This window comes from Octopus sinensis, linkage group LG23, assembly GCF_006345805.1.
Source record: "Octopus sinensis linkage group LG23, ASM634580v1, whole genome shotgun sequence".
Classification (NCBI taxonomy): domain Eukaryota; kingdom Metazoa; phylum Mollusca; class Cephalopoda; order Octopoda; family Octopodidae; genus Octopus; species Octopus sinensis.
The window spans coordinates 24,736,062-24,751,568 of NC_043019.1; the positions used below are offsets into that span (position 1 = coordinate 24,736,062).

General features: G+C 37.4%; 1 protein-coding gene across 1 annotated transcript in view; it reads left to right on the forward strand.

Annotated features, from left to right (window-relative positions):
• The window catches only part of LOC115223400 (protein Wnt-10b-like), a gene marked incomplete at its 5' end in the record, with an annotated part of 37,874 nt that extends 26,065 nt beyond the window's left edge, over nucleotides 1-11,809 (forward strand). The window contains 2 exons of the mRNA XM_029793914.2: nucleotides 3,726-4,091; nucleotides 11,295-11,809. The remainder of the gene's footprint in view (nucleotides 1-3,725; nucleotides 4,092-11,294) is intronic.
• Between the last annotated feature and the right edge of the window lie 3,698 nt (nucleotides 11,810-15,507).

Below are 15,507 nucleotides of genomic sequence, written 5' to 3' on the forward strand. Positions count from 1 at the left end.
AGAGAGAGAGAGAGAGAGACTCAGACAGACAGACAGACAGACAAACAGACAGACAGACAGACAGACAGACAGACAGACAGATAGATAGATAGATAGATAGATAGATAGATAGATAGATAGATAGATAGATAGATATAATTGTATGCATATATATATATATATATATACATACATAAACACACATACATACATACATACATACATACATACTACATACATACATACTACATACATACATACATACATACATACATACATATATACATACATACATACCTAAAATTAAATAGTTCTGCCTCTGACATATCTGACATATTCATCCTGACATATCTAATACTCCCACACTTGTGATACTCATTCTTGCCAATGCCTGCTTGTGACACACCTAGAACTGACACAACTTTCCGCTATCGATATAATTAACGTATCTTATCTTGATAACCGTACCCAAAAAGAATCTATATCCAATTGAAATTTGCGTCCTACTTGAAGAAGGAAATATAATCTAACGGCAATTGCTTCTCAATTCAAAACGAGATATTTAAGAATTAGTGTCTAAAAGTTTATTTACATGCGATGCCCAGTTTACTCTAATGATTATGCATATTACACTAACGAAATATCTTCTGGGTTTTTCACCTTTTTTTTTTTTTTCGTAAAAACTTTTGTTTACTGACTATTCTACGCTGATGAGGTCAAGTAGATCAAAACATGTCTTTAGTTTTCTCCCTTGCCAGTAACAAACATCAGGTATTCCTTTCCAAATGATAGTCAATTAACATGTATAAATTAATTGCTAATTTCTATAAATTATAAGGCGGTAGGCTAGCAGAATCGATAGCAGACCAGACCAAATACTTCTCGGCATTTTGTCAGCCTTTACTCAGTTCAAATTCTGCCGGCGTCGATTTTACTTTATATCTTTTCAGGATCGTTAAAATAAGTAACAGTTTAGCACTGAGGTCGATGTAATCGATTTAGCTTCTCCCACTGAAATTGATGGCTTTGTGCCAATATTAGAAACCATTTTCTATAAATCATCTCACCTCTTCTTAAAGAGCACAAGGAATCGTGAAGTTAATTACTGGAATATTAATACTCTTATATATACAGTCACTATTCCTCTTAAAGAACAGCAAGGAGAAATCTACAGTAAATAAAGTGACGAAATTACTAAACAGAAACAACCTAGGATGGAAAACGAAACTTGAAAGCATCAAGAACGTGCGCCGCTATATCGGATGGGTAACTACAACAGCAAAATGTAAGGAGAAAAATGAGATTATAGCTCATCACCTCTGCTTTAGACAAAACTTTACGAAACTCTATGGCAATTCTTCACGCTGAGCTCTTGAGGGAAAGCTAATCACTTTAAAACATGAACTCAGGACGATGAGCGAAAACCTCCGCTATCGCAAGCGAATTTTTGAACGAGCCAGTATCAATCGCAAGTTTGCTTCCAACTCACAAGCATTATACAGAGATGAGGAAGGAAAGCATTACCATTAAGGAAGATCCTTCCCAAGAAGATCCACAATCATTCTGGTAAAAAAATTGGAACAAAAAGAGGGATTTCAACCTGAATGCATCATGGTCAAATACAATTGAGAGAGAATACTGTATCAGCGCTAACAAAATTGATGCAGAAACCTTCACTATAGCCGTAGGGAAACTGCAGAACGGAAAGGCACCTGGGAGGGACCTAATAGTTGGATATTGGTTACATGCTAGGATCTTCAACTGCTACAAATATCAATGTAACTCATAATTTCTTAGTAGACGATCTCAAGATTTATGCTAAAAGTGTTAACAATGCCAAAAAACAACTGGAATTAATAACAACATTTTCAGCTGATATAAGCATGGGATTTGGTCAAAAGAAGTGTTCATATTTGGTTATAGAACGAGCAAAGTTAGTCCCCCAAACCCAAAACCTATGCATCAACGGTCTCTCTATCTCCCCCATTCCAGACAAAGAATGTTACCAGTACCTTGGCATAGATGAAAATGTATCATATGAAGGCACAGTGAATAAAGATAGAGTGACCCGGTAATGTTACACCAGACTTAGGAAAATATGGCAGTCGGAACTCTCCTCTCACAACAAAACATTATCCCACAATGCATTTGCAGTACTAATGTCGATCCCAACATTTGGGATACTTAATTGGTCTGTAGAGGAAATCCACTCCATAGATATCAAAACCCGCAAAATCCTGACAACTGGGAACTTCCACAGAAACAGAGATGTTGATAGGCTCTACCTAAGAAGAAATGAAGGAGGTATAGGCCTGAGATCAGTGCCGACGGCCTTCGAATGTCGTATGGTATCATTCAAGCTGCACCCAATGAACAACAGCAGCAAAAATAAATATATTAATGCAGTACTGAAAAGTGAAGAGAGCAACATCGTACGAGTAGGCAGTGAACTCCTCAAGAAACACTCTCTGCCTGATGATCTCCTATACACCCTCAAAACAGCTGGGCTCTCTTACCTCAGAGGAGACCTGGGTGGAAAGCACTCACCATACAAAAAAAGACCATGCATAGTTAAGTTGCCCGGAAGCTTGAAGGAGACACTAGAATTGACACAAAGCGCAGCCTCTCTTGGACGCAAGACCACTACATCGCATCGCACTTTGAAGGCTATGAGTTTGCAATCCAAGAACTGGGGATTGCTAGTAAGTACCTGGTGAACAAGAGAGACAGTGACGCTCTTGTAATCCCAAGGTGCAGCCGCATGTGTAGGCTATGTCATGTTTCTGTGGAAGACGTCACGCATGTGATTAGCAGCTGTCCTAAAATGTCGTCACGGTACTACCACCTTATGCGGCCCGATGTTGTTGCTAAAACAATTTACAATGCCATCCGCAAGAAAGACTGTCCTGAAATAAACTTAGAAAAATCTCTCTGTTATGGAAAGAGAAATCGACCGGCTGATTCGTACATTACAAATGCAATCTGTGAGTTGAACAGTAAAAATATGCAAGACTTTTCTCAAGTTCCAAATGTGAACTTGTCTATGTTAACTAATTCCCAAACATGGAGCCTTGTCTCTTTGTTTGAAACCGGCTCCCTCCTCACTAGAAGATTTATAATAATTAAGAAAAATAGAAAACATATATACATACATTATTATTATGGCTGTCCCCTCGTTATCGAATATGGCCATTGCACGAAGCTTAACTGTTACTGGTGCTGTGATCGAATGTGACTTTTTCGCCCAGCTAAAGATCTACAATGTCTTGTACAAAATTGGCAACTAAAACCTTTACTGGTAATAGCCGGCTGTAGTTGTAACTGGGCTTCGTGTACCTTTGCATGTCGTTTAAGTCCTCCTGCCGAATTACACTCTCTTCCACATGCCCGACAGATATGATTAGTACGGTGTGTTACACCACCACCAGTGGCCAGGTTGTCACTCGTCTGTCTCGTTTTACGACTACGAAGATGGCTCTTGAGTCCAGCTTTACTGAGGCAGGGTCTTGCACAGACATTGCATGTCAGCATCAAACATACATACATACATACATACACATAAACAGGCACACGTGCACGCCCACAGGCGCGTGCGTATGTGTGTAAGTAAGAGGTGTAAATCGTCGCAATTTCTCAGAATATTAAAAAGAAACTGAAAGAAACACAAACAAAACATGTTACTAAATTGCTGACATGGACAGTTGACATAAATTAATATTTTTTATCTTTCTAATCTCTCTTTTCAGATTTTGGACTTTGTAACTTGAGTATTATTAGTCACTTTTGGCTGATTATATTTAGGCAGGATGAGCTAACAACAAAAGCAGTCTGTTTCGAAGAAATCCTTGTTACTATATAAACGAATATTTCGTCTCCTTGTTTTTTGGTGAAACTTATCTGTCACTTTCCTTATTTATTTTACACGAAATCTACATTTATTCAGTTCGTTTCTTTCTAATAAGCCGTAGTATTTCTATCACCGATGCTCCATTGATCCTTGTTCTCACAAAAAATTGTGGTTTTAAAAAAATTACCAAAACACTACAAACGGGAATTTATAACTAAAGTCGATCACGATGCGAACATCAAATTTCCTCGCTTTAATTTTACTCGTAAGTATTATTTTATATTTCGTTTTGGGATTTGGTTTGCAAGATTCTTTATATGAGTTCGTGTGTTGAAGCATATTCTGTTGTGTCTGGGGAGAGTCATTCTCTTTTGAGTGTGTTAAATAATAAGGTACTAAAAGAGAATGACTCTCCCCAGACACAACAGAATATTATTTTATATATATGCTGTGAATTTCGTTATACTCTCTCACACGCAAACGCACACGCACGCACACACACACACACACACACACACACACACACACACACACACACACACACACACACACACACACACACACACACACACACACACACACACACTCACACACAAACACACACACCACACACATACACACACACACACAGAGTAGCGTAGCTAGAGTGTTTGCCGTCTACTTCCAGCCCGGGCCTTCTATCCTACACTGTCAAGTAGCAACCAGCGAGAGAACTTGTCACTGCCACTACAATTACCGTATTTTCCAGTGTATAAGCTGCTATTTGTTTTGTTTTACCTTCATGTTTTGATAATGTTATCTTTTATCTAATAAAGACTTTTATATTGACGAAATGTGTTTGTTGTTGACTATAGTAAGATGAAATCACAACAATAACAATACATCTCATAGTTGTAAAAGAAGGCATTTTGAAACTACATATACGTCAACAACAAAACAAAGCTAACTGCGGACTCGTTGCTCTATAGGTCTGTTAAACACCGGCGCGCTTTATGTGTGGATAAAACAGCGATGTTGGGCAAACAAATAAATATATGTAAATAATATTTCTTCCTTCTTGGTGTTGATTCTTCGAACAGAGTGGTGACATTTAGTAGAGATGACCCGGAAGTTGTTCCTCTTCGATTACTATCGCAAACAGTAGTAGCTTTCTTCAACCGAATACACGTCGCTGATTGGTTGAAATTACCCAAATACGACAACTTTAACACGAAATAACTTCTAAAGTACCAAATTTGTCAAAAATGTTCAAAGTAAACCGTGTTCTGCGTGAGCCATTCCACCAGTATACGAAGTTTCAAACTGTTTAGTTAAAAAAAATTAATTTAAAAAATCTGTGAGCCAAACTGAACAAAACCTTATTACTATTATTATTATTATTATGGCGCACATGACGGAGACGTAACCCGACCCCTCCCCCACTTCAAAAACCTTTTTTAAATCTTTTTATGGAAAACCCACATTTTCGGATATGGAGATTCCGATTCTGAAAAACAATTTGCAAAAATCGCATTTCTAAATTTCAATTCCACCGCGTTCGACTTTACCTTTCATCCTTACGGGGTCGATAAAATACGTGCCAATTGAACACTGGGGTTGATGTCATCGGCTTACGCGCTTCCCCGAAATTGCTGGCCTTGTGCCAAAATTTGAAATCATCATTATTGTTGTTATTGTTGTAGACGTCGTCGTCGTCGTTGTCGTTGTTGTTGTTGTTCTCAAGCTGTTACATGCTTCGATAATTAACAGGAATCTTTACTTGAGGTTTTGGTGACACAACTCTCCTCAAATCTCAAGAATCTTTCTTAGGATTTTTGCAGAAGACAGGGATGCACTTTTCTGCACATCAACAACGCCTATCTCAATTCCGTTCTGCCTCGGTTTATTCCATAGCAATTGGAAAATTGTTCGAAGTACACCAATAGTACACCATAATTTCAACAATATGATCAGTCTTTATGGGGAAGTCCCATAAAATCCTATGTCATCACGTATCTACTGATGGGACACGATGTAGCTAGAACGCTATATAATGAAATTCGTCAGAAGGATAATTTCGATGTCCCAGTGAAGACCTCAATAAAATATAAGCATAATAGACCTGACATAATGATTTGGGATAGAGTAGAGAAACTGTGTACAGTTGTGGAAATTAGCTGCCCAGCGGATGTTTACATAAAGCTGAAGATCAGCGAAAAAGAAAACATCTACACTGAACTATTGGGAAATCTGCAGTTATTCTATCCAGATTACAAGTTCCCACTGAAACACGTTTAGTTCCTTCATATTAACTAAAGTATTATATAATTAAGGAAGTACATTAAATACCCAGCTGGACATTTTAGTTATATCCTTTAAGTATTAGGTTGTCCCAAAAGTTCGTAAACACTTGCGAAAATTGAATTTTTACTCGCCAAGTACTAACAAAAACAACAAAAATTATTCATCAAAATAAAGACCATTATTTTCCAAGACTTTCTACGAACTTTTGGGACAACCTTATATTATTTCGTGATGTGCAAACTGATGCCATGAGTTTACTGTAAGATATACTTATTAGGATATTTTTGCATTTTCTGAAATAGAATACCCACTTATGGATTAATCCCCCAAAATTAAATATTGACTTTAATAAAATATTTTGTATATTTATAGATAAATATATAAATATATAAATATACGATAAATAAGACTCCAAGGTACGATATGTAGATGCATATAACGCTGTAGGGTTACACCTGATTGATTTTAGCTGATTATATTTAAGCAGGATGAACTAACAACAAAAACGGCCTTAATTCCCAATTCTCAAAATAGATACCTATTTCTTTATTACCCACAAGGGGCTAAACACAGAGGGGACAAACAAGGACAGACATAGGTATTAAGTCGATTACATTGACGCCAGTGCGTAACTGGTACTTAATTAATCGACCCCGAAAGGATGAAAGGAAAAGTCGACCTCGGCGGAATTTGAACTCAGAACGTAACGGCAGAGGAAATACGGCTACGCAATTCGTCCGACGTGCTAACGTTTCTGCCAGCTAATAGATACCGCTCAATGTTTTAATGAAACTGTTGACCTTGTTCACTCCTTCGCATTGTACTTGTTTACATGTTTGTTTGTTTTTATATACAATGTCCTAAGCGCTTTTGGGCCCTTGCACCACTTTATAATTCATATATAATTCAGGGTGGGAGTGTATTTGTGTATAAAGTATATGTGTATGCAGTGTGGAGGCGCAATGGCCCAGTGGTTAGGGCAGTGGACTCGCGGTTTCGATTCCCAGACCGGGCGTTGTGAGTGTTTATTGAGCAAAAATACCTAAAGCTCCACGAGGCTCCGGCAGGGGATGGTGGTTATCCCTGCTGTACTCTTTCACCACAACTTTCTCTCACTCTTACTTCCTGTTTCTGTTGTACCTGTATTTCAAGGGGCCGGCCTTGTCACTCTCTGTGTCACGCTGAATATCCCGAAAACTACGTTAAGGGTGCACGTGTCTGTGGAGTGCTCAGCCACTTACACGTTAATTTCACGAGCAGGCTGTTCCGTTGATTCGGATCAACCGGAACCCTCGTCGTCGTAACCGACGGAGTGCTTCCACATATGTGTATGCAGTATGCACGATTGTCATTGTTCAGTTTTATTTCAAGATTTCTCGCCAATAGAGAAAGAACCGGTTTCTAACCTAGATTCAAGGGTCCTTCATTGGAATTTCAACATCAACAGGGTATTTTGTATGTATGTTTTTATGTGTGTATAAGTGCAGATTTGTATGTTTTGCTTTATGTATGTATTCTCATGCATATAGTTGCATATATAGACATGCTCATATATATTTAAATGATAAACTTCTGGAAAGTTTTACAGATTTTTACAGTTCCAGTGACGGATTGGATCTGTAGTCTTCGAATTAGCTTTCTCCTTTCTGGTTTTGAGAAGTCTAATTTCCCAAGATTGGTATGTAACTATCCCAGCGCCCCAATAATTACAGGTATAAACCTGAACTTGTAATCTGGATAGAGTAGCTGCAGATTTCTCAATAGTTCAGCGTAGGTATTCTCTTTTTCACTGATCTTCAGTTTTGTTAACAACCGCTGGGCAGCTACTTTCCACAACTTTGCACACTTCCTCTTCTGTATCCCAAATCATTATATCAGGTCTGTTGTGCTTTCATTTTATTAAGGTCTTCACCGGGACATTCCACCAGTAATCCTTTTTATGTATTATGTATGTATGTATGTATGTATGTATGTATGTATGTATGTATGTATGTATGTATGTATGTATGTAAGCATGTATGTATTTATGTATGTTTGCATATATATATGCATGGGTGGTTATATATGTTTACTAATGTAAGGTATGCAAAGATGTGTGTGTGAGTGTGTGTGTGTGTGTGTGGAGAGAGAGAGGGGGTTAGTGCGAAGGTGTCCTCATGGATCAACTGGGGAATAGTTAAACTAAGTAATTAGTCAATATTTATAGTTTATTATTTCTCTGATTATAATTATTACCCCCGCCCTACACACACACACACTCGTTCTTTCTCTCTCTTTCTTTCTCTCCCTCTCTCTCTCTCCTTCTCAGTCTATATAAGGATGTGGTCTGATCCAATATAATCACAGTTGTCAGGGTCTCGTTCATTGAAGTGAAGAGCTGATGGTCACAATGGATGGGGGGGAGGGGTCCGTTTCCTGGTCTTTGGCTCCAAATATCACCAAATGTTGTTGTTGTTGTTGTTGTTGGTGGTGGTGTTGGTGGTGGTGGTGGTGGTGGTGGTCGTCGTCGTCGTCGTCATCGTCGTGAATAGGAGGAACAGCAAGAGAGTAGAGGATGGGGATGAAAATGAGAAGAGGAAGGGGAGAGGAGAGGAGAGGAGGAGGAGGCGTATGTTCATGGTAATAATGATGCTTCTGTTGTTTTTGTTTGTCCCAAGTCAGCCTTGATTAAATAGACTTATCATCGAAGGCGCTCCAGCGTGACCATCCAGTCATTATTCCAGACATAGACTATCTATAACCTAGGCTGTCTTTCTTTTAAGGTGACAGGGGGCGATTTGAAAGACATTTAACTTCTATATTTGACAGGTCAAGCGATGAGGGATGATGTGTCTCGTTGTTGTTGTTGTTGTTGTTGATGATGATGTTGTTGTTGTTGTTGTAGCTGTCGTTGGTTTTGATGATGACGACGACAATGATGATGATGCTGATGGTGGTGGTGGTGGTGGTGATGGTGGTGGTGGTGGTGGTGGTGGTGGTGGTGGTGGTGGTGGTGGTGGTTGTGGTGGTGGTGGTGGTGGTTGTGGTGGTGGTGGTGGTGGTGGTAGCGGTGGTGGTGGCGGTGGTGGTGACGATGATGATGGCGATGACGGGAAGGAGGCGAAGCATAGTAGTGATATTGTAGATAATGATGGTGACCATGATGTTTGCATTGATTTTTATCCTCATTTATCTTTTACATTTGGACTGCGGTCATGCTGGGGCACCGCCTTGAAGTGTTTTGTTGACCAAATGAAACTCAGTAATCAGTTTTAAAACTTGCGCTTACTCTATCGATCTCTTTCTTTTTGTTGAACCACTAAATTACGGGAGCGTAAACAAACGAGTCCCGGATGTCAACATAAAGACAGCACATATAATAACACAAATGAGCTGAGATTCTCTACACCTGTTTCAGACCTGCTTTTAATGATGAACAAAACAATTACATCATAATAAAAAAAAAGACTCAAAAATTCTAGAATGCATTGTGACACTTTCATCACTCTCAATTGGCACCGAGATGAGAGAGACAAAATACATTCTAGAATTTTGCCATCAAAAAACCTGAATATTAAATTTTAGATTTTAGATTTTAATTCACTTGTAAAAAACGGGTCTTTTTTTTCACATGATGTAATCGATTTGTATATCAAGAAAACACATATCAAGAAAACACATGTCTGAAACAGCTGTAGAACATTTGCGTTATTATTTATGCTACACCACACTCCGAACTTTACCTTGGACCTAAAGTGGATCTTGTGCCTAAACATCTTGAACCTAAACATCTTGAACCTAAACATCTTGAGCCTAAACATCTTGAACCTAAACATCTTCAACCTAAAGATTTTGAGCCAAAAGATCTTGAACCTAAAGATCTTCAACCTAAAGATTTTCAACCTAAAGATCTTCAACCTAAACATCTTGAGCCTAAACATCTTGAAACTAAAGATCTTGAACCTAAACATCTTGAACCTAAAGATCTTGTGCCTAAACATTTTGAACCTAAAGATCTTGAGCCTAAATATCTTGAGCCTAAAGATCTTGGACCTAAAGATCTTGAACCTAAACATTTTGAGCCTAAACATCTTGAACCTAAACACCCTGAACCTAAAGACCTTGAGCCTAAAGATCTTGAATCTAAACATCTTGAGCCTAAACATCTTTTAACTAAAGATCTTGAACCTAAACATCTTGAACCTAAACATCTTGAACCTAAACATCTTCAGCCTAAAGATCTTAACCTAAAGATCTTCAACCTAAACATCTTAAACCTAAACATCTTCAACCTAAACATCTTCAACCTAAACATCTTGAGCCTAAAGATCTTCAACCTAAAGATCTTCAACCTAAAGATCTTCAACTTAAAGATCTTGAGTCAAAAGATCTTGAGCCTAAAGATCTTAACTTAAAGATCTTAACCTAAAGATCTTGAACCTAAAGATCTTGAGCCTAAAGATCTTAACCTAAAGATCTTAACCTAAAGATCTTGAACCTAAACATCTTGAACCTAAACATCTTGAACCTAAACATCTTGAACCTAAACACCTTGAACCTAAAGATCTTGAGCCTAAAGATCTTCAACCTAAAGATCTTCAGCCTAAAGATTTTCAACCTAAAGATCTTCAACCTAAACATCTTCAACCTAAACATCTTGAACCTAAACATCTTGAACCTAAAGATATTCAGCCTAAAGATCTTGAGCCTAAAGTGGATCATGGATTGCATGCTAGAGTATATATATCGTTGTGTGATTTTACATATACGTTGAGTGTACCTGGTCTATACATGCGGATGTATGCATACGTGGAAGGACAAATCTGTATATGCTCTAGTATGTATGTTAGTCTCCATACACATTGTCGGTACACACTGTCCTTAACTCTACCTGGATGTGCTTATTATTAAACTACCTCGATCCTATTGGATCCCGAAAATAATTGTGTGTGTATGTGTGCGTGTGTATACGACTGGATTCTTTCAGCATCCGTCAACCAAATCTGCACGTAAAGCTTTGGTAGGCCTGAAACTATAGCAGAAGACACTTGTCTAATGTTCCATGCAGTGGGACTGAACCCAGAACTACGTGATTGGGATGCAAACTTCTTACCCCACAGTCTGTATTCATTGTTAATGTTTTTACTGTGATTATTAATTGATTTTTTTGTTATTTCTAATTTTACGTTTATCTCATTGTATTCAGGTGTATGGAATATATACAAGCCCAATCGTGAAACAGCTGGTAAGAAGCGCCCAAACAAATAATGAACGAAATTCAATAACAACAACGATAACAAGAGAATATCCTGTTGCGATAACGGAGACAACGACATATAAGAATACGAAAATAAGTCTCCGGAATGACACAACCATTTCAGGTGAAGAAATCACTTCGAAAGTAACTACACACACAGCATTAGCAAAGGCATCTGGGACGACATCAGCATCAACAACAACGAGACCAACAACAAGAACAGCAACAACAACACCAAGAACAATAACAAAAATAGCAACAAAAATAGTAACACCAGCAACTTCAAAAATAGCAACACCAACAGCAACAAAAATAGCAATACCACCAGCAGAAACAGGAACGCCAACAACAAAAATAACAACTCTAACAACAACAACAACAACAACAACAATAGCAACACCAAAAACAACAACAGTAGCAACGCCAACCCCAACAAAAATAACAACACCAACGACAAAAATAGCAACACCACAACCAACACCAAAAACAACAAGAATAGCAACACCAACAACAGCAAAAATAGTGACAACACCAACAACAAAAGCAGCAACAACACCGACAACAAAAATAGCAACACCAAAAACAACAACAGTAGCAACGCCAACCCCAACAAAAATAACAACACCAACGACAAAAATAGCAACAACACCACCAACAAAAATAGCAACAACACCACCAACAAAAATAGCAACAACACCACCAACAAAAATAGCAACACCAAAAACAACAACAGTAGCAACGCCAACCCCAACAAAAATAACAACACCAACGACAAAAATAGCAACAACACCAGCAACAAAAATAGCAACAACACCGCCAACAAAAATAGCAACAACACCGCCAACAAAAATAGCAACAACACCACCAACAAAAATAGCAACAACACCGCCAACAAAAATAGCAACAACACCACCAACAAAAATAGCAACAACACCGCCAACAAAAATAGCAACAACACCGCCAACAAAAATAGCAACAACACCAACAACAAAAATAGCATCAACACCGCCAACAAAAATAGCAACAACACAGCCAACAAAAATAGCAACAACACCGCCAACAAAAATAGCAACAACACCACCAACAAAAATAGCAACAACACCGCCAACAAAAATAGCAACAACAACAACAAAAATAGCAACAACACCACCAACAAAAATAGCAACAACACCGCCAACAAAAATAGCAACAACACCACCAACAAAAATAGCATCAACACCGCCAACAAAAATAGCAACAACACCAACAACAAAAATAGCAACACCAACAGCAACAAAAACCTCAAAAATTACAAGTGCATCAACAATAAAAACAACAACACCAGACATATCAACTGGAGGTTTTTCAACTGATCAATCTTTCCCGTCAACCTCCGTGACTAACAACAACACAATGACGACATCTACGTCCAAACATGGCTCAAATAAAAAACATTCAGTGTCTACAGCAGCCATTGTCGTGAGTACCATCTTCAGTCTTGGCGTCGCCATTGGATTCTTTATTGTGGCATATAGAATCATCAGGAAGCGTTGGTTCGTTGCCGAAGGATATAACTTACTGGACTTGGAAGAAGTCACTACTGATCGTGAGCCGAAGAAATACTAGCATCTTCAAAGCGACGAACAAAATGTCAAAGCAAGGCCTAATAGAACCAATTCGGCCTATGTTATCGCCTTTGATTCCGGTCTTGCAGAAATCAACTTTGCCTTTCATCCGTCCGAAATCGATAATAAAAAATTGTTCCTATCAAGTCTTTGCAACCTATTACCATCTTTCAAATTTACAGTTTTAAGGCTATAACGGATATGGTTATTAGAAGGGGTAGATAAAAATAGTGGAGGATAAATGAAGCAAGAAGTGGGATTAAACTGTAGTAAGAAGGATTAAACTGGATTTGGGGGGAGATTAGCAAAACGTAGGAAAATTGAAAATGTAATGTGTTTCCTTTCTCATGCAGCAAAGAATGACTTGAATTGGTTTTCTGTACGCGCGTGCGTATGCGGGGCCAGGCGTTAAGTTCAAGAACAGAACTTTTTGCATTACATTCATTCCTTAGTTACGTATGTTTCAACAATAAGCACTACACACACACACACACACATATATATATATATGGCTGTGTGATAAGTAGGTTGCTTTACCAACCACATGGTTCCAGGTTCAGTTCCACTGCATAGCACCTTGGGCAAGTATCTTCTAATTTAGCCTCGGGCTGACCAAAGCCTTGTAAGTGGATTTGGTAGACGGAAACTGAAAGAAGCCTGTCGTATATATGTATGTGTGTGCGTGTGTGTATGTAATTATGTATGTATGTCTGTGTTTGTCCCCCCACCATCGCTTGACAAACGATGCTGGTGTCTTTACGTCCCCGTAACCTAGCGGTTCAGCAAAAGAGACCGATAGAATAAGTACTAGGCTTACAAAGAATAAGTCTTGGGGTCCATTTGCTCGACTAATGGCAGTACTCCAGCCTGTCCGCAGTCAAATGACTGAAACAAAGAAAAAAGAATATATATAAAAGTTAAAAGCATATAATGCACAAACAAACAGAAAACAGACACAGAAGGTCACCAAATCCTCATCAGTTATCAGCCAGAGGGTCAGACGCAATTTCGTGCCTTTAACGATAATAATATTGGTCCAGTCTGTTGACGCCGGGAAATAGTGAGCCAATGTAGAGGAGACCATACATACATGTATATATATATATATATACACACACACACACACACACACACACAACACACACACACACACCATATATATATATATATATCTATATATAAATGATTTTGTTATATTGATTTGAAATTTTGGTCCATAACCAATAAGTTCGGGAGAGGGAAACCGTTGATTAAATTGATCCCAGGGATCAACTAGTACTTACTTTATCGACTTCGAAAGGATGACAGGCAAAGTCAATCTCGGTTGAAGTTGAACTCAGAACGTAAAGCCAAAAGTGCTGCTAAGCCCAGTGTGCTAACGACTCTGCCTGCTCATATATATATATATATATATTATATATATATATATATATATATATGTTAAATGGAAAAATGTGTGCAAGAGAAATAATATTCTGAAACTTATAAACCTGGAAACGTACACGACAAGTTATTACATCTGGTAAAGTAAAGAGCAAGAAAATTTTTACTTAAAATATTGCGGTGGAGGATAAAATTTCAAATAAAATATTTAGATTTAGAAAATATTAGCTTTTATTAAAACTAAACATTTTATTACAAGTTATTCTATTTGTTATGATTAGTTACTTCAATCAAAAATAATAAATAACTTAAAAAATTTTTTGTACTTTAAAGAAATTCGTTTTTCAAATTATTAATAAATAATTAGAAAATTGAAAATAGGTTATATAAAATAATTGTAGTACATAATTAGTTAATACAATAAATAGAATAATACAAAAATTAGTTATATATTACAGTAAAATCTACCTTTCACAACAATTTCACAGTAAAATTTGCTTGAGTTATTGCCTAAGTTATTGCCAAGTCTTCACATTTTTAGTCTTAACCCAATGCCTATTTTTTACATAATGAATTTTCCTACCATATATACTATTCTACTTTGCATAAACTTTAGCTATACATTCTGGATCTGATTTTTAAGTATTCTAGTGTGTCGATATTTTACCAAAATGATGATACCTTTTTAAATTATTATGTTACTTTGTAAATTAAAATCAAATAAATTTCAATATTCAAATTTTATCCTTAGCTGCAACATTCTAAGTAGAAATTTTCTTGTCCTCTACTTTACCAGATGTAATAAGTTGTCCTGAATTTTTCCAAGTGTAATAACTCGTCCTGTACTTTTCCAGGTTTAAAAGTTTAAGCATATTATTTCTCTTGCTCGCATTTTCCCATGTAATCCATCTTTTTTTCCAGGTTATTATGCTTATTAATAGTGTATCACTTCTTTCTTCTATAGTTAGCTTGAGCTTGAGCTTGCTTTCTTTTCTTCATTTCTTCTTCATCCAATTGATAACTCCCACCCCACCATTGTTATCCTTTTTGTTAATCCCAGGCTCCAATAATGAGTAACATTAAAATTAAAGCACGTAAGAAATATTTATTATTAAAAATTGAGTACTTGTTTTGTGTTAGTATATATGTTAGCGTGTGTGTGTGTGTGTGTGTGT